Source organism: Chiloscyllium punctatum, chromosome 52, assembly GCF_047496795.1.
Source record: "Chiloscyllium punctatum isolate Juve2018m chromosome 52, sChiPun1.3, whole genome shotgun sequence".
Classification (NCBI taxonomy): Eukaryota; Metazoa; Chordata; class Chondrichthyes; order Orectolobiformes; family Hemiscylliidae; genus Chiloscyllium; species Chiloscyllium punctatum.
Window position 1 is genome coordinate 41,177,596 of NC_092790.1, and position 25,296 is coordinate 41,202,891.

Genomic DNA, 25,296 nt, shown 5'->3' on the forward strand with positions numbered 1-25,296 from the left:
ACCCAGTAGAGGTTTTCTGCAGAATCCTTCAATCTTAAACCCTCCCTATTTTGGTATCTTCCTCCAGTCCCCACAAAACTCATAGACTGTGAAACGTCTTCACGTCCCTACAATTCTCCCAAGCTCTATAACCTCCTTTATTGACGTGCACCCTCAAAACTACCAAAGCCAATTTTAGCCACATCAATATTATTAATAAATGCAAAGTCATCAAATCCTGATATTCCTCCCTAACTCTGTAAGCCCCACCATCCTCCATTGTCCCTCTGGGGAACATTGCAGAGGAAGGAAGAGCTTTCGAGTCCAGGTCATGCTACGGAGGTAGGAAGGGCTGCAGAACCTGGAGGATAATACAAATGTAGGAAGGGACGGGGATCCTGCAGGAGGTTAGATGGAGCGGGATTCATATAACCTGCAGGATGGGACCGAGACTGTGTTATGGAACCTGAAGGATATTTTAGTCTGAATGATTCATTTGTTTTTGATTAGACTATTAGCCTGATCTTGATGACCTAAGTTTGCAGATGTTTACAAGAATTGGCTGTGGACAGCTTCAGATTCCCAGGCTGGGAAATGTGAGTTCAGATGTGAATCTATTTGCCCATTCTGTCTGTGTGCCTGACACTGACCTGGTGCTGCTCTAATAGAAAGCACTCTCCATGTATCTGTTAACCTCCAGGTCGACAGGACTGACCAGAGCTCACCTCATCAAAGCCTTCGTTTAGAATGTTCTTTTTTTTAATTATTATTTTCAAGTGTCAGTTTCGTGCAGGAATTGCGTTGATTCCATGTTAAGAGAATGAAGCCATTATCATTGGAGATTAGGAAGCCTTCAAAAAATGCGATAACGGCTTTCCAGAGACAGTACATAGTATTCCTGTTAGAGTGGAAGGAAATGCTGGTGGGTGTAGGGTATGCTGGATAACGAGAGAACAAAGGTTTAGGTGAAGAAAAAGAAGGAAACGTTTGTCAGGTATAGACATGAGAAATCAAGTGAATCCTCAGACTATAAAGGCAGGAGGAGTATACTTAAGAGGGAAATCAGGAGGGTAAAAAGAGGACTTGAGATAGCTTTGACAAATAGAGTTAAGGAGAATCAAAAGGATTTTTATTAATACATAAAGGACAGGAGGGTTACTAGGGAGAAGATCAGCAAGGCAGCCTTTGTGTGCAGCCGGAGGAGATGGGGGCGATACTAAGTGAGTGTTTTGCAACAGTGTTTAATGTGGCGAAGGACATGGAAGATATAGAATGTGGGGAAATAGATGGTGACACCTTGAAAAGCGTCCATATTAAAGAGGAGGAGGTGCTGGATGTCTTGAAATGCATAAAAGCGCATAAATCCCCAAGAGCTGATCAGGTGTACCTTGGAATCTGTGGGAAGCTAGGGAAGTGATTGATGGGCCCCTTGCTGAGAAACTTGTATCATCGAGCATTACAGGTGAGGTGCTAGAAGACTGGAGGTTGACTAATGTGGTGCTACCATTTAAGAAAGGTGGTAAGGGAAAGCTAGTGAACTATAGACCAGTGAGCCTGACGTCAGTAGTGGGTAAATTGTTGAAGGGAATCCTGCAAGATAGGATTTACATATAATTAGAAAGGCAAAGAGTGACTAGGGATAGTCAGCATGACTTTATGTGTGGGAAAACATGTCTCAAGAAATTAATTGCATTTTATGAAGAAGTAACAAGAAGGATTGATGAGGGGCGATCATTGGATGTGATCTATATGGACTTCAGTGAGGTGCTTGAAATAGTTCCTCATGGGAGATTGGTTAGCAAGGTTAGATCTCATGGAATACAGGGAGAACTAGCTGTTTGGATAGAGAACTGGCTTGAAGTTGGAAGACAGAGGGTAGTGGCGGAGGATTACTTTTCACACTGAAGGCCGATGATGTGCCACAAAGATCGGTGCTGGTGCCACTAATTTTCGTCATTATATAAATGATTTGGACATGAACATAGGAGGTACAGTTAACAAGTTTGCAGATGACGCCAAAAAGTGAGAGATAGTGGACAGTGAAGAAGGTTACCAGAGATTACAACGGGATCTGGATCAGATGGGCAAATGTGCTGAGGAGTGACAGATGGAGATTAATTTAGATAAATGTGAGGTGTTACATTTTGGGAAAGCGCATCTGAGCAGAACTTGTACACATAATGGGAAGGTACTAGGGAATGTTGCTGAACAAGGAGACCGTGGAGTTCATAGCTCCTTGAAAGTAGAGTCGCAGGTAAGCGGATAGTGAAGAAGGTGTTTGTTATGCTTTCCTTTATTGGTCAGAGTATTGATTATAGGAGTTTGGAAGACATATTGCAGCTGTTCAGCACACTGGTTAGGGCACTTTTGGAATATTGCGTGCAGTTCTGGTCTTTGTCCTATTGGAAGGATGTTGTGAAACTTGACAGTGTTTAGAAAGGTTTTACAATGATATTACCAAAATTAGAAGATTTGAGCTATCGGGAGAGGCTGGAATGACTGGGACTGTTTTCTCTGGAGCGTCAGAGGCTAAGGGGTGAAATTCTTGAGGTTTATAAAATCATGAGGGGCATGGATAGGACAAACAGACAAGGTCTTTTCCCTGGGGTGGTAGAGACCAGAGCTGGAGGGCATAAGTTTTGGGTGAGAGATGAAAGATTTAAAAGGGATCTAAGGGCAACCTTTTCACGCAGAGTGTGGTTATGTATGGAATGTACTGCCAGAGGAAGTGGTGGAGGCTGGTACAGTTGCAGCATTCAAAACGCATCTGGATTGGTATATGAATAAAAAGGGTTTAGTGGGATATGGGCCAAGTTCTGTCAGATGGGACGAGATTAGGAAAGGATATCTGGTCGGCGTGGACGAGTTGGACTGAAGTGTCCATTTATGTGCTGTGCGTCTCTAGGTCTCTGGCTCTAAATGTTTTCCATTGTTCATTTACAGACTGACATTTCAGTCTGTTTCCCCTGTTTACCTTGGTCAGTTCTCTCTCAAAATCATGTAATTGGCTTTGTTACTGGTGCTCGGGTGTGTTTTATGGTCACTTTAAAATGTCATAATCTCTTTGAATTCTGGTGTAATTTCTTGGAGGATCTCGGTGTGATATTACTCATTCACTCAGCTTCATCGCCCAATGGTCGATCTGAGATAGTTACATCCCTAGCTATTTGCACAATAGAAACACTGACAAAAACATTCAAAGAGGATCTCGGATATTATTACTCTTGCCAATGTGTCTGTCCCAAATTACACAAAGATTGAAGACTGCAAAAATTATCTCACCACCTTTACTACAATTTCTAATGAATTCCTGTTTAATGCAGGGATGAGCAATGAAATACTGCAAGGCAGCATAAAAATTGTTCACCTGCTTGTGTTTTTGACACATCGCACCCAGAATTTGCATTCAGGCTGATTCAGCTGCATAATCTGAGGCCAAATGCTTTCTCTGTAATGCCTTTGTTATCCAGTACTGTCAGGGTTCCCATCTTGCTTTTCCATTCTCCCTGAGATCCTGTAAGGTTGTTTACTGTTGAATATTTATGTTCCACCTTTTGTTCACCCTGTAATCACGTCTGTCTGGTGACTAAATCTCATTTTTCTCTGTATCACAAGTCACCTTATTTTAGATACTTTGTTCATGCAAAAAAATTATTATTTCCTCTTTCCCACAATGTCCCGCCACAAACCGATTCATTGATGTGCAGTTTTCGTTAAACTCTGCCCCTTCCTGTTCCTTTCTGCTTGTCTTCAGCCACATTCCCATGCTGTTCCTAGGCTTCACATTTTCTCTTTGGATTTGGAAAGCTCCTTTCACCTGAACCCTGTCCCTGTATCCTCTCTGTCAGTTTAAAGCATTGTCCATAAACCTACCAACTTGATTGACCAGGACACTGCTCCCAGCAGTGTTGATTTTAATTCACTCGTGGGATATTGCTGTCTCTGGCTGGCAAGCATCTCAGGCCCACCCTGACCAGGCTTAGAGCTGAGTGGCTTGCTAGATCATTACAGTGGGCATTTGAGCGTCAATTCCATTGCTCTGGGTCTGAATTCATATGTAGGCCAGACAGGCAGCCAAAAACAGATTTCCTGACTGAGAAGGTATGAAACAGTTAGATGGGTATCCCTGACACCGGCATTAAATTCTGGATGAACAGTCTACTGAGAGGAACACAAGGACATTGCCTGCCCCATTGATTGCTCCCTCATCCCTGAGTATTGATCCTAGTGCACCTTCTTCCTGACTGTGATTTGATCCTGATAACCTTCCTGCACTCTGGTGATATCTCTCTGTATCTCTCCATGTAATACCTGTCACTGTGAGGGTCTAATTGCTGCCACCTTTTGCAGCTACGCCAGATCCTGAGCCAACAGAACTCTCCACTCCAGAGAGACGCAACAGCACAGGCCAGGGATGGAGACTGGGATTTTCCAGATCTCTGTGGGATTCAGTGCCATTCTCCTTGTATAACCCTTGCTGCATCAGTCTACTTTCCCGTTTTGTCTGTTTCTCTATTTCCTGTAGGTACTCAGGATGCTCCTGACTCAGCAGAATTCACAATTCCTGTCTCGTCCATCACCACACTGAAGACAGTTGGTCAGCCAGAGAGATGGAGAGTGAGATCTGGAGGCTTCAGTAAATCCTGAAGTGAGGTAAGATCACTCACAGTGAACAGAGTAGAGTGTATTTAAGGGATCGAACTTTAGTCAAGAAGACATGACACAGATACAGTGTTGAAGCACAAATACAGAGCACAATGTTCCCAGGCTCAAACCCCACCCTCTTGTTAACATTCATCTCTGCTGTACTGAGCCTTCCTATGCCAATCCAGTAAGTTGACAGTGATCAATCTAGGCCTGTGCTGTCTTAGTGAGGATCAGTACAACAGAGGGGAAAACAGGCCTCCCCTAGGAGATCACATTGAAACCTGGGATCTTTCTGTTCTATATTCACTCCTCACGCTGTCTCTTGTCGGGTGATAGAGTCATACAGCAAGGAGACATACCTTTCGGTCCAACTCATTTGTGCCAGTGAATGCTTGTAATTCCCAGAAAATTTCCTGTTTCTTTAACCTCCACCCCTCCCATAATCCTGCTGTATATTTGAAACCGACTGTAATTTTGACGACTCTCCCTATGTGTAAATTGCTCCAGTCTCGATAACATACCCAATCTCAATAATCTCATCCTGCACGCAGTACAATAATCCCTATTTCTGTAGTCTTGCACAATACTTACAGTGCCCCCGTATCTGTAAAATCCTCCAGCCTGGCACAAAATACCCACCTGTATACCTTCCTCAAGCCCCAGGAGAACATGATATCGCTGTAACGTTCTGCAGGCCAGATCACATTCCCTCTTCCTGGCCTATTGCACCACATGACCTCAGTAAACTTCTCTCATCCCTACCGACCTTCTTATCTGTATAAACACCTCCAGACCCTTTTCAAACCACAACAGCACTCCACATCTCTGTTTTGTCCTCCACTCCCTACATTCTCTCTTTGCATAATTCTACAATTTGGGGCAGCACAGTGGCTCAGTGGTGAGCAATGGTGCCTCACAGCGCCAGGGACCCAGGTTCAATTCCAGCGTTGGGTGACTGTTTATGTGGAGTTTGCACTTTCGTCCTGTTTCTCCGTGGGTTTCCTCCGGGTGGGTTTCCCCCTGCACCAGCCGTTGGAACTGTTGTTATCTGGATCCCCTCTAGCAGGCGTTGCAAGCTCCTCACGTCTGTAACTGCATACCGAGAATGCAGCTCTTCCCATATATGTGACATCCTCCTCTGCTGATAGCTCTTATAGTTCCTCACGATATCTCACCTCCTCCATTCCCATCTGTGCTCGAGATCTCTCAAATTTCTTTATTCTTGTTTAAACTTCTGATCACCTAAAATCTCTCCCTTTTTAAATTGTAAACCCTTCAGCTTCTGGAACTCTCCATATAACTGTATTCAATAATAGCACAGGTTCCCTTCCTAAGTCTCTATACTTACAATGGTTGCATGTACTAAATTGGCACTTTCCATTCTACTTATCCATCCCAGGACTTCCAGCCCCTACAATCCCACGACTTTGAACGCTCCCAATCTCTGCACCTCCTCATGTCCTGAGGGTCCTTGAACACCACCATTGCTCCAAATGTTTATATTCCCCTCAGTTACTGCAAGTTTTCTAACTCTGTAACATCCAACAGTCTCCAGTACCATACAATATTTGCTGGCTCTCAATTGCATTTGTTGAAGTCTACACATCTCTGTAAGCAGCTCAGAAAAAGCCGTTTAGTCTCCATCATGGACAAGCCACAAGCTCCGTCATGGACAAGCCACAATCTCTCTATTTCCTTTACCTTCTTCAGTGTCTGCACCACTCGCTGTATCTTCCAGTAACGTTCATGAGTTGCTGCAGCTCTGCCTAGCTCCCCGATAACCTGTTCCATCCCATACAGCTTGCTCAATCACTGTAACACTCTCTGCTCTGTCTAATCCTCCTCTTTCCCACTGTCTTCCAGGCACAACAGTGAACCTGTAAGGCAGCAGTGCGGAATGGGATGTTATAAATCTCAGCTGAGGCTTGAGGCCTACCATTACCTGGGAGTCACAAAGGCAGAGAACCCGAGAGAGAGCAGCACAAAGCGGGAGAATATAAATCAGCAGCGAGGATCGAGGCCGACTGGGACTTGGATTTGGAGAAGCAGCAGAGCAGGAGGCTCGAAACCAGCACCGAGTCACAGAGGGAGTGGCCGTGTGAGGGGGCATCTTGGAGCAGGAGCATGAGGCTCAATTACGCCTGGGAGTTAGAGGCAGCAAAGTGGGAGAATATAAATCAGCATTGAGTTTGGAGGCCGAATAGTGCCTGGGAGTCACAGAGACGGTGACCCTGTGAGGGTGCCGAGTGGAGTGGGAGCTGGAGGATTACACGTACCTGGGAGTCACAGAGACGGTAACCCTATGAGGGAGCAGGGTGGAGTGGGAGCTGGAGGATTACACATACCTGGGAGTCACAGAGACAACGTTCTGCTGCTGGGACCTGCCCGCACTGAGTTTTGAAGAAGTACAAGAGCCGTCACAGAAAAGGCTGTAAATTCATTGGCAGATAATACACCGTTATTAGCGCCTGTCAGTAAATTGATAGAAGTTAGCAAATTTAATTTTTTCAACTTCTGAAATAAGGGTTGAACTCAGAAATAAGCGGGAGATGTGAAATTCTGAGCCAATATATACATTACTCTCAGTAAGCCACAGTTGAATAAGGGGGTTAACCATATTGTTTTTTTCGCTGATGTTAAATTAATTCTAAGTAATTAATTAAGTTGCATTTTAAGACATGACAAGACATGTTTGTCAGATGGATAATATGTTCTGTTAAGTTGGGAAATCATAGCCCCTGCTCGTGTCCTAGATGAACACTGGATCTTGGAGCTCAGACTGTGACTGGAGACACTGTGAGACAACTGTGATGCTGAGATTTAGGTGGATAGCACACACACAGAGTAGATCACCCTGCAGACATGACAGCCGAAAAGAAGAAAGGGAATAGGGGACGAGACAATCGAGACATTCAGGGAATGGAAGAATATCCTGATATCTCTCTCCCAATTCAGTTTCCTGGTTTGGAAGTTGATGAAGGTGCGGGCTGTTCGGGGGAGGATAGTCGGAGCCATGTCTGCGGCACCACAAGCAGCCTGACTGTGCAGGAGGGGAGGGAAAAGGAAGGAGGAGCAATAGGCACAGGGGAGTCAGGAAAGTGAAGAAGCTGTCAGTGTTTCTGCAATTCCTGGATAGTGGGGTTAAGAATACTGCGGTGTCTGCAGAACATCCGTTGGGGGATAATGAGCAGTCAAAGGTCATGTCCATGTTGGTTGGAATGACCTGGGTAGGAAGGGTGAAGTGGTCTGGGAATCAGAATTTAGGGAGCTAGCTGCATGGTTAGCAAGCAGGAGCTCAAATGTAGCAGTCCCTTGGTTACTGCCAATGCCGTGTCCAAGTGAGAACAGAACTCGGAGTTTTAGGTAGAAGAGAGTGTGACTGGAACGATGGTGCAGCAGGAAGGGCTTCAGATTCCTGGGACATTGGGATTGGTTCTGGGGAAGGCAGCAACTGTACAAGCTGGATGGGCTAACGTGACAGAACAAGGACTAAATGTCTTACGGGGTGTATGGGACAGATTGAAAATAACATGGTGTGTGCTTAGGATCCAAAAAGGAATAGTAGAGGAGACTACCAAGATTGTCAAAATAATGGGAGATACAGTTGTTTCTAATTTACAACAACAAGTTTAACAGTGGAATTTGGAGTAAGAAAGAAAGCTTTAATCTGAGGTAGTCTGCACGGACATGAATCATCGGAGTTTGGGGAATTACAGATGCAGGTTGGTGTGTGGAAATCTGATGGACTAATCACCGAGAACTGGCTCAAGAATGGTAGGAATGGGTGTTAATATTGCTGGGTATTAAGGATTCCAAAATAATAAAAGGTAAGGGAAAGGATGAAGAGTTGAAGTATTGGTTTAGATTAGCGTTAGTTACGGAGTCCAAAGAGGATCCGTCAAAGGACATTATGAATTTGGCTGGAGCTACAGAACAAAGAGTGTACAATTACACTGTGAGGTACAGTCTGTCAGCCAGCAACGATTCGAAATGTTGGAAATAATAAATATGCAGGGTCATTTGAGAGCGATGACAATACTACAGATTAGTTACACTGAGAAACTGAATTTATCGAGATATTGACTCGGTTACTGTTGGTGCAGGTTCATGAGGGGCCAACGGCCCTGGATTACATGAAGGACAGCTCACTTCAGGAGTATGTGTCCAGCCCAAGAGAACATGTACAGTTGGACCTGGTCCTTGGGAAAAAGGTGGGGTAAGTGGATCCAATGTCAATAGGGGAACGTTGTGGGGCGCAGCGATCATTTTATTGTAAAGTTCAGGATGATGGTACATAAATGAGGAAAACCTTTGATTATCCAATTCTCAGTTATGATCACACTGCAACCCCATCTCACAATCCCATGTCAATCTGACCTGGTTCACTCTATTTAAAGCTACAATTTCACTGGCCTTATTGAAAAGTTCCCAACATCATTCTTGCTCCATTGAAGGTTGCTCTCAGTCAACTAATGTTTCTCATTCTCAATTATTGCATATAACTGAGATTTATATGCAATAATTGAGAATGAGAAACATTAGTTGACTGAGAGCAACCTTCAATGGAGCAAGCATGATGTTGGGAACTTTTCAGTAAGGCCAGTGAAATTGTAGCTTTAAATAGAGTGAACCAGGTCAGATTAACATGGGATTGTGAGATGGGGTTGCAGTGTGATCACAACTGAGAACTGGATAATCAAAGGTTTTCCTCATTTATGTAGGAAGGACAAAAAGGCCAACACAGTGAAGTAGCATTGTGTATAAACGATGGGATCAGTATTATCGTGATGCTAATCAATTTAGACATTGCTCCTCCCTGCCCTCACCCCTCATCCCTACGTAATGATCCTATCAGATATTGGTAACTTTTGAAAACTTCAGAAAATAGCAGAGTCTAGAGGAGATCATTCTGTCCACTGTCTGCATTGGTCAAGATGTGACATTATTTTTTAAATCCCTAGTTCTCTCTCCCCGGATAGTGGAGGACATCAGGTACAGATGCAGGCACATTATGAAAATGGTGTGAGTTTCTGTCTCTACTCCGCTTCTATGTGTGACACCCAGAACCTAACCATACTCTGAGTGAAATAACAACTTTCCTCACCACTTCGCAAATATTTCAACAAATTACATTAAATATTCGCCGCTCGTAACTGAGCTCTTCAACAGGAACAAGGTGTTCTCTCCCTTTCTACCCAGGCTACTGAAAATATGTGCACCCCAATCAAATCTCCTGTCAGCATCCGCATTCCACGTTTTCCTCATAATTGCACTTCCACTGTCTCAGTGTGAAGAATCTCCTCGGTACTCTCTCCAGTCCAATTCCATCCTTCCATGTGATGGGGTGACCAGAACTGTACACTGTCCCCAAACTGTGACTGAGCTCATTATTTATACAGTTCCTGCATAAGCTCCCTGCTCTGAAGTTCCGTATTTTGTCTGATAGAAGAAATAATGCCATTTGCTATATTAATAAGGTTATTAATGTTTCCAGCTTCCTTCTGCCCACACTGACTATACTCTCATTTATTGTGTATTCTTCTCTATTGTTGATGCTCTCAAATGCTTTGCCTTGCACTTCTCTGGGTCGTTTGCTCCATTCACCTGCATCCTATAGTTGCTGGTTTTAAGCAGCCTGCCATGGGATCTCTCGTCAAATCCAAGTAAGTGATATGCAACTACAGGTTAGTTCCTCAAACCGACACAGTCAGATTAATTACACACAATCTTCCTTGCACAAATCCAGACTGATTGTCCTGGAGTCCCTGGGACTTCCTCAGTGACCGTTTATCCACTGTCTCAGAATTCCAGCCTCGACCTATTCAATCAGTCCCTTGCTCCACATTAAACAAAGCTGCGGTGTTAGCCATTCTCCTATCTTCCGGCATCATCCCTGCATCCAGTGAGGATTGGATAGTGTGGGTAACTATAAGGCTGGGGATTTTCCCCAGCTCCTTTTAACAGTCTGGAACATTGTATTATCCCTTTTTTTAAGGATTTGTATCTCCTGTAAAATACTCCGCTCCAAGTTTGTTGCTCCCAATATTTCACACTGCATCCCTATTTTAGATCAGACAGACAGAGGCCTAAGCCATCTAATGATTTGGTCAAGTCTCATTTTAATCGAGTTTCATGGAGGGTTTCTCTCCACAAGGTGAAGTGCATTTTCTCATGATACCATCTCCAATCTGCCCCATTAACTATCCTCCCTGCCCGCGTGGTCTTCCTCTCAGCTGACACTAAGCGGAAGGTTTTTTTCCCTTCATCATAATAACTGCCCACTGCCTGGATATCCCAGAAAGCACTGGTCTCCCTGTTTCCCAAAGCTACCTTTAAAAAGTCATTTTACTCTTGGATTGTGAATCTGAAACTGTCCTGGACATGGCAGAGGGGGTAAAACTGGGGCTTCACTTTGAGACCAAGCCGCTGAGATTCTGGTGGATGGCATGGTGCACGAAAGGGACATTATCTTCCTCCAGGACTGGCAGGGGAGGCCATGACACTATACCCTACCAGCTTGGTTGGAGGTTGATCCCGGTATCAGTGAGATGCCAGCATTCTTGGTGAATGCCAAGCAGTGTCGGAAGGAGGTCAGTGACCTTCTCCATGCCACCATGGTATGTACCAATATCTGCATCTTATGACCTCGCCCTCACTGTCTCTCTGTTACTACATCAACCCCCCACAAAGGCTCATGTTTTCCCACTGTCACTGAATGCAACACGTTCTCTCGATCTGTACCAGCTGTTACCAACAATTTCACCTCCCTTAATACCGCTTGGTAATTGTCACATTTTGGAAGGAAGCACCCCACACGAGAGCAGAAAGAGCCAAGAGGGATAGGGGGCTCCCAACATTCAGCTCCTCCCACCATCCCAGGGGAAGGATCCGACGCTAACAACCATGAGAGGCTGACTGTCCATGTCCAAGCTGTCAGACTGGGATCTGAGACTCACTGTGCTGGGCACTTTGACTGACTGTGGACAATGATATCAAGCTTCCTGGTTTCTGTCTGTGCTAAACACCGAGACAATACAGCAGGAGTGTGAGTCTGGTAACTCTGGCTGAGGGGAAACACTGCTGAGTGCACGGTAAGGCAAGGCAATAATACTGTGAGTATTGAAATCAGTTCAAAGTGAGTGTGTACAAACACCGAATGAGCAGTCCAGAGGGACAGTCCATGAGCTGGATGTGTGTCCCTGAGCAGTGTCCTTGCAGTAGCATTGCAATGAGAGTTGTCAGTGCAAACCTGAGCTGCAGCATTGAAAAACAGAAGCGTGCTGTCATTGTGTCGGATGTGTGCAGGGATGGCATGGTGAGGCTAGCATGTGACAGATGACAGCATTGGTGGGTGTGGAGGACATGCAGCTTCTGTCTATGCAGTGTGCACCGAGATGTTGGTGTCCAAGGTAGAAGGCCGTCGGAGCGAGGGGCGAGATGAAATCACCAGTTACCAGCTCGGACTTTCACATCCAATTCTCCACTTTGAGTTTCCCTGCTGTGGTTGGGAGGGAATGAAGCTGTAAGTTGTTGAGAGATCCACTGTATGTTGTTGTTGATCATCAGTCATCAGTCAGTCAACATCTTGCCACTCCTGCACTCAAATCTTGTTTTAAAGAACAGTCCAGTACAGGAACAGGCCCTTCATCCCAGCAAGCCCGCACTGACACATGATGCCTGTCTAAAGTTCAAATAATTTATTTTTCTGCGATACCTTTTATGTCATTCTATTCCCTACTTACTAATACTTGTGCCAAGATGCCTCTTAAACCTTGCTATATTGGCTTTTTCCTCTCTATCAGTGCATCCCAGGCACTTTCACGTTCTGTCTGGAACAGCAAAAAAACCTTCCCTATCACATCTCCTGAATTTTTCCCTTTTACCTAAAACCTAACTGTCCTTTTATCTATACCTCTGATGATTTTGTAAGTATCTATCAGGTAGCCCCATAGCTAATGATGCCCAGGTGCAAACAAACCACGTTTGTTCAATATCTCCTTCTGGCTAATATCCTCCAAACCAGACAACATGCTGGTAAACGTTTCCATACCCTCTCCAAAACTTCCACATCGTTCTGCTGGTGTGGCAACCAGTACTGTACACAACATCCGCAATATGCCTGAACTAAGTTTTTCTACAGCTGCAATATGACCGCTAATGTTCATACTGCATGCTCCAATGCACGGCTGCAAGTTTGCCGTCAGTCTTCTTGATCACCCTCTCCACCCGTATTGTCACTTTCAGGGAACTGTGGAGCTGTACACCTAGATCCCTTCGGATGTTGATGCGGCCAGTAATTTTTCCATCAAGTTTATACTTCTCTCCTGCATTAGACCTTCTAAAACGCATCACGTCACAACTGCCCAGATAAAGTTACATCTGTGTTTTCTCTGTCCAAGTCTGCAGCTGACCTAAATTCTGCTGTATTCTCTGATAATCATCCACATAATTTGCAACTCCACCAATATATTTACCGATCTCCAATTATAAAAGTACTGTTCCACCACGACTCTGTCTTCTGTGACCAAGCAGTTCTCTATCCATCTTACTAACTGACCGCTGATCTCATTTCACTTCACCTTCTGTATGAGCCTGCCATAAGGAACCGTATCAAAGGCCTTGCTAAGGTCCAAATGGCCAGCATCGAGCCCCATGTCCTCATCAATCAATTTTGTCACTTCCTCAAAATAATCAATCAAGTTTGTGAGACAGGATATTCCCCACACCACTGTGTTGCCGCTTGTTGGTAAGTCTGTACTAGAGTACTGTTGGAGTTGCAGTCATTCAGACAAGTGATTATTCCATCATATTCCTGACTTGAACCTTGGAGGTTACATTTGATTCCCGACAGTGTGGAAACATGCCCTTCAGTCCAACCAATCCACACCAATCCGCAGAAGATCAACCCAACCAGATCCATTCGCCTGCCCTACATTTAACCCTGACTAATGCACCTAACACCGTGGGCAATTTAGAATGGCCAATTCATCTAACCTGCGCATCTTTGGACTTTGGGAGAAAACCGGAGCACCCGGAGGAAACGCAAGTAGACACGGGGGGAATGTGCAAACTCCACACAGACACCCAAGGCTGGAATTGAACCGAGGGCCTTGGTGCTGTGTGGCAGCAGTGCTAAGCAATGAGCTTTTGATGGTTACTGAACAGTGGGAGGTATGTCGGGCCGTGATGGTTGCTATACAGTGGGAGGTATGTCGGGCGGTGATGGTTACTGTACAATGGGAGGTATGTCGGAGTGTGATGGTTACTGTACAGTGGGAGATATGTCGGGGTGTGATAGTTACTGTACAGTGGGAGGTATGTCGGGGTGTGATGGTTACTGTACAGTGGGAGGTATGTCGGGGTGTGATGGTTACTGTACAGTGGGAGGTATGTCGGGTTGTGATAGTTACTGTACAGTGGGAGGTATGTCGGGGTGTGATGGTTACTGTACAGTGTGAGGTATGTCGGGGTGTGTGGTTACTGTACAGAGGGAGGTATGTCGGACCGTGATGGTTACTGTACAGTGGGAGTTATGTCGGGCCGTGATTGTTACTGTACAGTGTGAGGTATGTCGGGGTGTGATGGTTACTGTACAGCGGGAGGTATGTCGGGCCGTGAGGTGACTGTACAGTGGGAGGTATATCGGGCCGTGATGGTTACTGTACAGTGGGAGGTATGTAGGGGTGTGATAGTTACTGTACAGTGGGAGGTATGTCGGGGTGTGATGGTTACTGTACAGTGGGAGGTATGTCGGGCCGTGAGGTGACTGTACAGTGGGAGGTATGTCGGGCCGTGATGGTTACTGTACAGTGGGAGGTATGTCGGACCGTGATGGTTACTGTACAGTGGGAGGTATGTCGGGCCGTGATGGTTACTGTAAAGTGGGAGGTATGTCGGGCCGTGCTGGTTACTGTACAGTGGGGGGTATGTCGGTCTGTGATGGTTACTGTACAGTGGGAGGTAAGTCAGACCGTGATGGTTACTGTACAGTGGGAGGTATGTCGGGCTGTGAGGTGACAGTACAGTGGGAGGGAAGTCGGGCCGTGATCATTACTATACAGAGGGAGGTATGTTGGGACGTGATGGTTACTGTACAGTGGGAGGTATGTCGGGCCGTGAGGTGACAGTACAGTGGGAGGTATGTCGGGCCGTGATCATTACTATACAGAGGGAGGTATGTTGGGACGTGATGGTTACTGTACAGTGGGGGGTATGTCGGTCCAGGAAATTGCGGACTGTATGACTAGTACAGAATATGATTGTTCTGCTGTCGATGAGCCATTGGATGCATCGTCATTGGTTGCTTCATCTGTTTAAAGTCTGTAAAATTCAGTACATGCCATGGTGTGAAGGGTCTGCAAAATGTGAAGTTAGCCCTTGTTCCCCATAAGGACTGTGCAGTGAACATTGTTAACGATATATGAAATGGAGGGATGTATCTGCAGCAGGCAGATCGGTGATGATGTGGTCAGTTATAGGTTTCCCTTTTATTGATTCGCCATAACCTGCCTCAGAGCAGTCTAGCCGCCACAGGATCCAATATCAATGCTGAGCACTATGATTATATTAGATTTCCTACAGTATGGAAACAGACCCTTCGGTACAACCAATCCATGTCAAACCCCTCCAAACAGCAACCCACTACCATGGCCAATTTATCTGACCTGCATTTCTTTGGACTGTGGGAGGAAACCCTTGCAGACACGGGGAAAATGTGCAAACTCCACATAGGCAGTGGCCCAAGGCTGGAATCAAACCTGGGTCCCTGGTGTTATGAGGCAGCAGTGCTAACCATTGAGCCAACATGCCGCCCTATATTTACTTCCTGTCAAGGAGCTGTCCCCCTCTGTCTGGCTATGTCCTGTCAGTGGGAGAGAACATACCACAGAGGATGGTGATGTTGCCTGGGACATAGTCCTGTTCACATAATCTTGCTTTCCAGACAATATCTGATTGTTGCATGATTAGTCTATGGGAAATATGCAACAGGTCACTTTTGCATTTTGTTAAGTGAAGAGTTAATATCACTTTATTTCTTACATATTTTAAAATAAACCAAGCATCATTGTTTTTCAGTTGAAAGCAATTGAAGTGAACAATAATTGAAATACTAGAGCGCACACCTAACTATTACGCAATTCAGTGACTGTAGTAAATAGCCAATTCATGTTCAGTTCAGTGAACACACCATCTTGCAGGCAGCAAAGCGGTTGGAAATGACATTGAGAAAAAACCTACAGTCATACACAGTTTTACTGGCCCTCACCACGACCTCCGAAACACTGGCCATCTCCAAAATCTGTTCAGAGAACTTCTTAACTTGAGTTCGATAGTTCCTCACACAATGTCTCACAATAGACTGGTTAGAGACATACCTGAACAACAGGTATGTGTGAGTGGGGCAGACTGGTCAATGGACTAGCACATGGCGCTAGTTCAGATGCAGTTCAACGTTTGTAACAATGACCTGTAGGCAACCATGTCTTGCAAGTATACCCCTTCTGGTGTGCCACCCAAACTCTGTAATTCTGTGTCTTGGACCCAATCCTGAATGAAGGTGTGATAAAGTTGATGGACACCTGCAGCACATGGCATCTTACATTGAATCCCTCATAAACAATATCCGGTGTATGCTATTTCCACAATGTCAGTATCCAAACAGAAGTGTGCAGCTCCATTAATGACTGGCATCATCCCAGCCCAACATCCTTGTGTGTGACTTGAGCTGGAAATCTCTGTGTAAATGTTTGCAGCATTGTTCTCACCATTAACAGCAAAGTCTTTTTACTGAAGGTCCGACATCCTTTTGTAATACCAATTTTTAGATTGTCCAATAAACACAAAATCCCCCCTTTATTCAGTTCATTTTTATAACAATATGATGAAAACATTGCACAACTCACAGTATGGAACATTAAAATGATGGGTCTCATTTCCACACCCAAGACCAAGTTATTATGAAGTACAAGGACTTTGAAAAAAGAACATCGACCTGTACAGCCCAGAACAGGCCCTTCAGCCCACGATGTTGTGCCGACCACTGATCCTCATGTATGCACCCTCAAATTTCTGAGACCATATCCATGTCCAGTAGTATCCTAAATGTTCCCAATGACCTTGCTTCTACAACTACTGCTGGCAACGCATTCCATGCTCTCACAACTCTCTGTGTAAAGAACCTACCTCTAACATCCCCTCTATACTTTCCTCCAACCAGTTTAAAACTATAACACGTCGTGATAGTCATTTCTGCCCTGGGAAATAGTCTCTGGTTTTCGACTCTGTCTATGCCTGTCATTATCTTGTATACCTAAATTAGCTCCCCTCTCCTCCTCCTTTCCTCCAATGAAAGAAGTCCGAGCTCAGTCAACCTCTCCTCATAAGATAAGCCCTCCAGTCAAAGCAGCATCTTGGTAAACCTCCTCTGAACCCTCTCCAAAGCATCCATATCTTTCCTATAATAGGGCGACCAGAACTGGATGAAGTATTCTAAGTGCGGTCTAACCAAAGTTTTATAGAGCTGCAATAAGATATCACAACTCTTAAACTCAATCTCCCTGTTAATGAAAACCAAAACACCATATGCTTTCTTAACAACCCTGTCTACTTGGGTGGCCATTTTAAGGGATCCCTATACCTGCCTACCAAGATCTCTCTGTTCCTCCACACTACCAAGAATCCTAACCTTAATCCTGTACTCAGCTTTCAAATTCGACCTTCCAAAATGAATCACCTCACATTTATCCAGGCTGAACTCCATCTTCCACCTCTCTGTCCAACCCTGCGTCCTGTCCATGTCCCGCTGCAGCCTACAACAGCCCTCTATACTGTCAACGACACCTCCAAGCTTTGTGTCGTCTGCAAACTTGCTAAAACATCCGTCAATCCCCTCATCCAAGATGTTCATAAAAATTACAAACAGTGGAGGCCCAAGGACAGAGCCCTAAGAAACACCACTCACCACTGACTTCCAGGCAGAATATTTTCCTTCTAATACCACCTGCTGTCATCTGTCGGCCAGCCAATTCTGTATCCAGACAGCTATGTTCCCTGAGTCCCATTCCTCCTGACCTTCTGAATGAGCCTACCATGGGGAAACTTATCCAATGCCTTGCTGAAGCCCATATACACCACATCCACAACTCGACCCTCATCATGACCTGCCCCTCACAAAGGCATGTTGACTGCATTTAATCAAGCCATACATTTCCAGATGGTCATAAATCCTATCCCTCAGAATCCTTTCCAACACCTTGCAGACGGCAGACGTGAGACTTACTGGACTGTAATTGCACGGGAATTCCCTATTTTCTTTCTTGAAGAGAGGAATTACATTTGCCTCTCTCCCGTCCTCAGAAACGACTCCAGTGGAGATCGAGGATGCAAAGATGTTCGCAAGTGACGAAGCAATCACATTTCACATTTTTGAAAGCAGCCGAGGACAAATCTGATCCGGACCTGGGGACTTGTCAATCTTAATGTTGCTCTTCGGAGGGTCTGTGTGGACTCGTTGGTCCGAAGGGCCTGTTTCCACAGTGTAAGCTAAAATGTGCTTAAAAAAGCAGTGTGTGTGTCATCATTTTGATTCAAACCTCCACCCTCAAAGCCTCATTTGAAGACCCTTCCAAGCTATTGCCCATCCTTTCAGCAGTAACTGATTTGTTAATTAATAAAGCAACACCACATCCTCTTTAACACCTTGCCCTTTCCTGCCTATAGTTTCAGTGCAATAGAGTATTGAGTTGTTAGCCCTGACCGACCTCAAATGTGCCTCTGTGATGGTAAAAATGTCACACCTCCACATGTCAACTCATTCCCTTATTGCATCTGTCAGCCTGTCTGATAATACTCCCAGCCTTAACGTAAACTCGAATATAATTTCTGGAATACCTTGTACCTCGGCGTTCTTCAGTCATTTCCTGTTTGTTATCAAGTTGCTGAAACCATGAACCACAACTCTAATTCTGGCAATGAATGAATATCTGTGGAATTGCAATTTCTTTTTAAAAAAATGTATTCATCAAGTGCAACTTTCCTGAACTGAGCAGTCAGCGCCACATACAATGAGTTTCTGATGGTTAATTGCTCACTCGGTGTGCAGATGTGAAAGCCCTCAGTAATGGAGAAAGTGAGGACTGCAGTTGATGGAGATCAGAACCAAAACGTGTGGTGCTAGAAAAGTACAGCAGATCAGGCAGCATCCAAGGTGTAGGAGAGTCGATGTTTCGGCCATAAACTCTTCATCAGGAAGGCATTGGTGCATTCCTTTATTTTTTTCATTCCATGATTCACAGAATGTTGTGAACTGTACTTACTCAGGGAGGCAGCACTGTATACTGCACTGAAATGGAAAGCAGTCAATAAGTTGGTTGGGCAGGGTGTACAAAACATGAAGGGATGTATACACTGATTGAATGAATTACAAACATGAGGATAGGTAAATCCCCTGGGCCAGATGGGATTACCCTAGTTTATTCCAGTAAGTGACGGGAGAGATTGGCGTGCCTTTGGCGATGATCTTTGTGTCCGCATTGTCCACCTGAGCAGTGCCAGCCAGATGTTTGGAGGGTGACAAATGTTATTCCCTTCTTTGGGAAAGGCAATAGGGATAATTCTGGGAATGACCGAACAGTCAGTCTTACATCAGTGGTGGGCAAAGTGTTGCAGACGTTTCTGAGAGACCGTATTTACAATAACTTAGAAAACGATAGTTTGATTACAGATAGTCAGCATGCCTTTGTGAGGAGCAGGTCATCCGTCAGAAATCTTATTGAATTCTTTGAAGATGTAAAAACACATTTGTGAAGGTAGACAAGTAGATGTGGTCAACAAGAAGATTAGCATGGCGTTCCCCATTGTAGGCTCATTCAGAAGGTACAGAAGCATGGGGCGCAGAGAAACTTGGCTATCTGGATACGGGCGTGACTGGCCCACAGAAGACAGAGGGTGGTAGCAGATGGAAAGTATTCCGCCTGGAACTCAATGAGCAGTGGTGTTCCACAGGTATCGGCTCTGGGACCTGTGCTCTTTGTAATTTTTATAAATGACTTTGATGAGGAAGTGGACAAGTATGTTCGTAACTTTGCCGGTGACACGGAGACTGGTGGGGTTGTGGATAGTGTGGAGGGCTATTTTATGTTGCAACAGGATATTGACAGGATGCAGAGCTGGGCTGAGAAGTTGCAGATAGAGTTCAACCTTTAAAAGTGTGAAGCAATTTATTTTGGAAGTTTGCATTTGCATAAATAATACAGGGTTAAAAGCAGTATTCTTGGCAGTGTGGAGTGACAGAGGGATCTTGGGGTCATTGTCCATAGATCTCTCAAAGTTGCCTCCCAAGTTGATAGGGTTGTTCAGAAGGAATACGGTGTGTTGTCTTTCATTATCGGGGGATTGAGTTCAAGAACAGCGAGGTTATTTCTTCGCTCTATAAAGCTGTGGTTCAACGGCACTTGGAATATTGTCTTCAGTTCTGGTTGCCTCATTATAGGAAACACAAAGAAGCCTCAGAGAGTGTGCAGATGATACTTACCAGGGTGCTGCCTGGACTTGAGGGCATGTCTTACAAAGAAAGGTTGAGCGGTTAGGGCTTTCCTCCAGCGGCGGTAGTAGAGTCAGATACATTAGGAATAATTAAGAAGACTCTTGGTTATGCATACAAAAGTTAGTGCATTGAAGGTTACCTAGGTTAGTCTGATCTTAGAGTAGGATAAAAGGCATGCAAAACATTGAGGGCTGAAGTGCCTGCACTGTGCTGTACCATTCAATGTTCCAAGCTTCATCAGATTGTGGATTCTCAGCAGTTGGTGAAAGTGTGAGGGAGTGAGGTGTGTGAGGGAGTGGGGTGTGTGAGGTCAGGAAGTTGGGGAGGGGCGTTAGACCAGTTTTGATGTAATTGTTACATTTACCTGAGTGTCAGCACAGTATGTGTGTTTATCTAGACCAGACAAAATCCACCAAGTTCAGTTATTAAACGGTTTTTGGCTTGCCATTTGCTCCTGGTTTCTTCAGAAACGTTCTGCTGGGTGACCTATGAATTAATATCTGACCATCCACAGACATATATAATTTTATTTTGGTACTGTTGAATGTGAAGGTACACTTATTGGATACAGTTTCAGAAGGTTTACTCTGAGACACAAAATACTGCAATCGACTGTCAATTGTGAACTTTTTCACCCAGTGTCTGATCCAGAGTGCAGATGGGGGACATGCCAGATGTCGTCACGATAAGTAACTTGTGCGATGTGATTCTGATACTCCATGTCCATGCATCTGCTCCCTGGGCCAGGCTCTGACTAATGATGAATTTATAAGGCATGGTTCCTGGTCAGTCATTTGTATCTAATTTAGACAACATTTGTACCTCCACTGAGAGCAGTGATAGCCTGTTGGCTAGTTTCCTCCTGCTCAAGGCGGATCCCAAATGATTCTCTGTGAGGGAATGTTTGAATGACTGCCCTGACCCAGGTTGGAAATTCTCTTCACAGATTCAGGACCAGGCCAGTGTCTCTCTGAGGGCTACATGCAGCTGTGAGGTCCAGTAGCACAGTACCCGAATTTACCCTTTTAGATTGCACTTTTCATGTCGGTCATGATGCAAAATATTACGGGTTTACGGCCCTGCACAATAATCAGTAGCTTGCCATGTTTGTGAATCGTGCAATAATAACATATGAGCTACAATTATTCAACTGAACAATAACTGCATCATCCGTGAAGACAATAAAATTGATTCTATGTTGTTGGAATTAAAATATAAACACCGAAAGACTTTTATGATACAAATGTAAAGAATGCACATTTTGTTTTGGATCGAGAAAGAGCATGTTGTCTGACTGTGATGGTGATCACAATTACACATTGAAACTCAATGTTCAAATGCATATATTGTTGCTCTATCATTTGCAAAATAGTTGATATTTGACAGATTGATTATTCAGAGAGAGCATTTGATTGAACAATCAAATAGAATTATAACATTTAAATATAATCAATCGATTTAATTTCTCACCTGAAATGTGTGAGCTTCAGTTATTTGCCAACAATTCTATTAGTTTAAAAATATTCATCGAAAAGGATAGACTAGATCTGAAAGTTAAAGTTCTAAGTTGGGGAAAGGCCAATTTTGACGGTATTAGGCAAGATCTTTCAAAAGCTGATGGTGGCAAATGTTCTCAGGTAAGCGGACGGCTAGAAAATGGGAAACCTTCAGAAGTTAGATAGCCGGAGTTCAGAGACAGAATATTCTTGTTATGGTAAAAGGAAAAGCTGGTAGGTATAGAGAGTGCTGAATGACGAAAGACATTGAGGGTCTGGTTAAGAAAAAGAAGGAAGGATATGACAGATACATACAGGATAGATCGAGTGAATCCTTAGAAAAGTATAAAGGCAGGAGGAGTTTCTAAAGAGGGAAATCAGGAAGGCAAAAAGGGGACATGAGATAGCTTTGGCAAATAGAGTTAAGGAGAATCCAAAAGTATTTTACAAATACATTGAGAACAAAGGGTAAACAGGGAGAGAAAAGAGACCTCAAAGATCAGCAAGGCGGCCTTTGTGTGGAGCCGCAGGAGAGGGAGAAATACTAAATGAGTATTTTGTATCAGTGTTTACTCAGGAGAAGGACATGGGCAATGTAGATATACGGATAAATAGATGGTGATATCATGAAAAATGTCCATATTACAGAGGAAGAAGTGCTGGATGTCTTGAAATGCATGAAGGTGCAAAACTCCCCAGGACCTGATCGATCAGGTGAAACTTGAAAGGATTCAGAAAAGATTTACGTGCATGTTTCCAAGGTTGGAGGGTTTGAACTATAGCTGGAGGTTGAACAGGCTGGGGCTGTTTTCCCTGGAACACTGGAGATTGAGGGGTGACCTTATAGAGTTTTAAAGAATCATGAGGGGCATGGATAGGGTAAATAGACAAGGTCTTTTCCCTGGGATGGGGGAGTCCAGAACTAGAGGACACAGGTTTCTGTTAAATAGGGAAAATGTAAGAGAGATATAAGCGGCATTTCTTTCAATCAGCGGGTTGTACATGTGTGGAATGAACTGCCAGAGGAAATAGTGGTGGTTAGTACAATTGCAACATTTAGCTGGCGTCTGGATAGATATATGAATAGAAAGTGTTTAGAGGGATATGGACTGAGTGCTGGCAGGTGGGACGAGATTGGGTTGGGATATTTGGTCGGCATGGGCAAGTTGGACCGAAGGGTCTGTTTCCATGCTGTACATCTCTTTGACCATGTGACTGTAATTTAGAAATGACAATAATTTGACATGCACAATCAAATAAATAAATCGTTTACATTATTAAATTGTAGCATACAATAAGTTGAAAACTTACTATTTTTGGAATGAATGATAAAGAACAAAGAACATTCCAACACAGGAACAGACCCTTCGGCCGTCCTAGCCTGTGCTGATCCAGATCCTCCTATTTTCTAAACCTGCCACCTATTTTCTAAGGGTCTGTATCCCTCTGCTCCCTGCCCATTCATGTTTCTGTCTAAATACATCTTAGATAATGCTATCGTTCCTGCCCCTACCACCTCCGATGGCAACACATTCCAGGCTGCCACCGCGCTATGTGTAAAGAACTTCCCACATATATTTGCCCTAAACCTTTCCCCTCTTACTTTGAACTCATGACCCCGAGTAATTGAGTTCCACAATCTGGGGGAAAAGCCTCTTGCTATCCACCCTGTGTATAGCTGTCATGAGTTTGTAGACCTCAAACTTCGACTTTGTAATGAAAATAGTCCTAATCTACTCAACATTTCTTCATAACCAGTGCCGTCCAACCCAGGCAACATCCTGGTGAACCTACTCTGTACCCTATTCAAAGCATCCACATTCGTTTGGTAATGTGGTGACCAGAACTATATGCAGTATTCCAAATGCGGCCAAACCAAAGTCCTATGCAACTGTAACATGACCTGCCAGCGTTTGTACTCAACACCTGATCCAACGAAGGAAAGCATGCCATATTCCACCTTGACCACTTTGCTGACCTGTGTTGGTGTCTTCAGGAAACAATGGGCCCGAACACCCAGATCTCGCTGTAAGTCAATTTTCCCCAGGACTTTTCCATTTACTGTGTTGTTCACTCTTCAACTGGTTCTTTCAAAATGCATCACTTTGTTTTTGTACAGATTGAATTCCATCTGCCATTTCTGTGCCCATCTCTCCAATCTATCTATATTCTTCTGTATTCTCTGACAGTCCCTTTCACTATCTGCTACTCCAACAATCTTAGTTAATATGCAAACTTGCTAATCAGGCAAACGTCTCCTTCTTCCAAATCATTGCTATGTATCATAAACAACAGTGGTCCCAGCACGGATCGCTGTTGCACACCATTGGTCATAGGTCTCCATGTTGAGAAATCCCCTTCCACGACTAGTCTCTGTCTCTGTTGCCCAGCCAGTTCTCTATCCATCTGCATAAAACACCCTGAAACCCATGCGACATCACCTCCTCCATCAGCCGACCATGGGGAACCTAATAAAAATCAAGTCCCTCAATATCTTCTCTCGCAGCTTCCCTACCACTGATATCAGGCCTGCCGGTCTCCAATTACCTGGATTATTGCCGCTATCCTTCATAAACAAGGGGACAATATTAGAAATTCACCAGTCCTCCGGGGCCTCACCCATGTTCAATCATCCTGCAAAAATATATGTTAAAGCCCCAGTTATTTCCACACTCACACCCCTCAGTAACCTGTGGTTGATCTTATTCGGACTTGGGGGCTTGTCTCCCTTAATACGTTTTTAGAATATCCAAAACTTCCTCCCTCTTTATGTCGACTTGACCCAGAGTACTCAGAGATCTATCCCTAACCCCAGCATCCATCATTTCCCTCTCCTTAGTGAATACAGATGCAAAGTACTCCTAAGAATCTCACCCATTTTCTCTTACTCCATGCATAACTTTCTTCCTTTGACCTTGTGTGGGCCAAACACTTCTTTAGTTACCTTCTTGCTCCTTATATATGAAAATAACTCTTTGGGATTTTCCTCAACCTTGCTTGCTAACAATATCTCATGATCACTTTGAGCCCTCTTAAATTCTCAATTGTGAAAAGAAAATAAACATTTGTTCGTGCAATTGGGCATTCAGATCTTTTCAAACTGTTTTGTGCCAAAAAATATTGAAGTCCGTCTCAGTGCAAATAAAAAGCAAAAGAAGCAACCTCTTGGGAAGAGGAATTTTCAGCCACTGTCCCCCCAAAATACTTCTGTGGTAATAAAGAATGAGGGTTTGTAACAAGGGCACAACAGTAACTATGGGTGGATTGAACATGCAAATTGGCTCAATTAATCAATTGGTATTAATATCCTTGAATAAAGATTCATAGAGTGTATGAGAGATTATTTCTGAGTGCAGGACGTCATGGAACCAACCAGAGAATGGGACGGCATGGTGGCTCAGTTGTTAACAGAGCACCAAGTTCCAGGTTGGATTCCAGCCTCGGGGGACTGTCTACGTGTTGTTTGCACATGCTCCCCCTATCTGTGTGGAGTTCCTCTCACAGTCCAAAGATGTGCGGGTCATGTGAATTGGCCATGCTAAATTGCCTATAGAGGTAGGTACATTACGCAGAGGGAAATGGGACTGAGTGGGTTACACTTCGGGGGACGAAGGGCCTATTTCCATACTG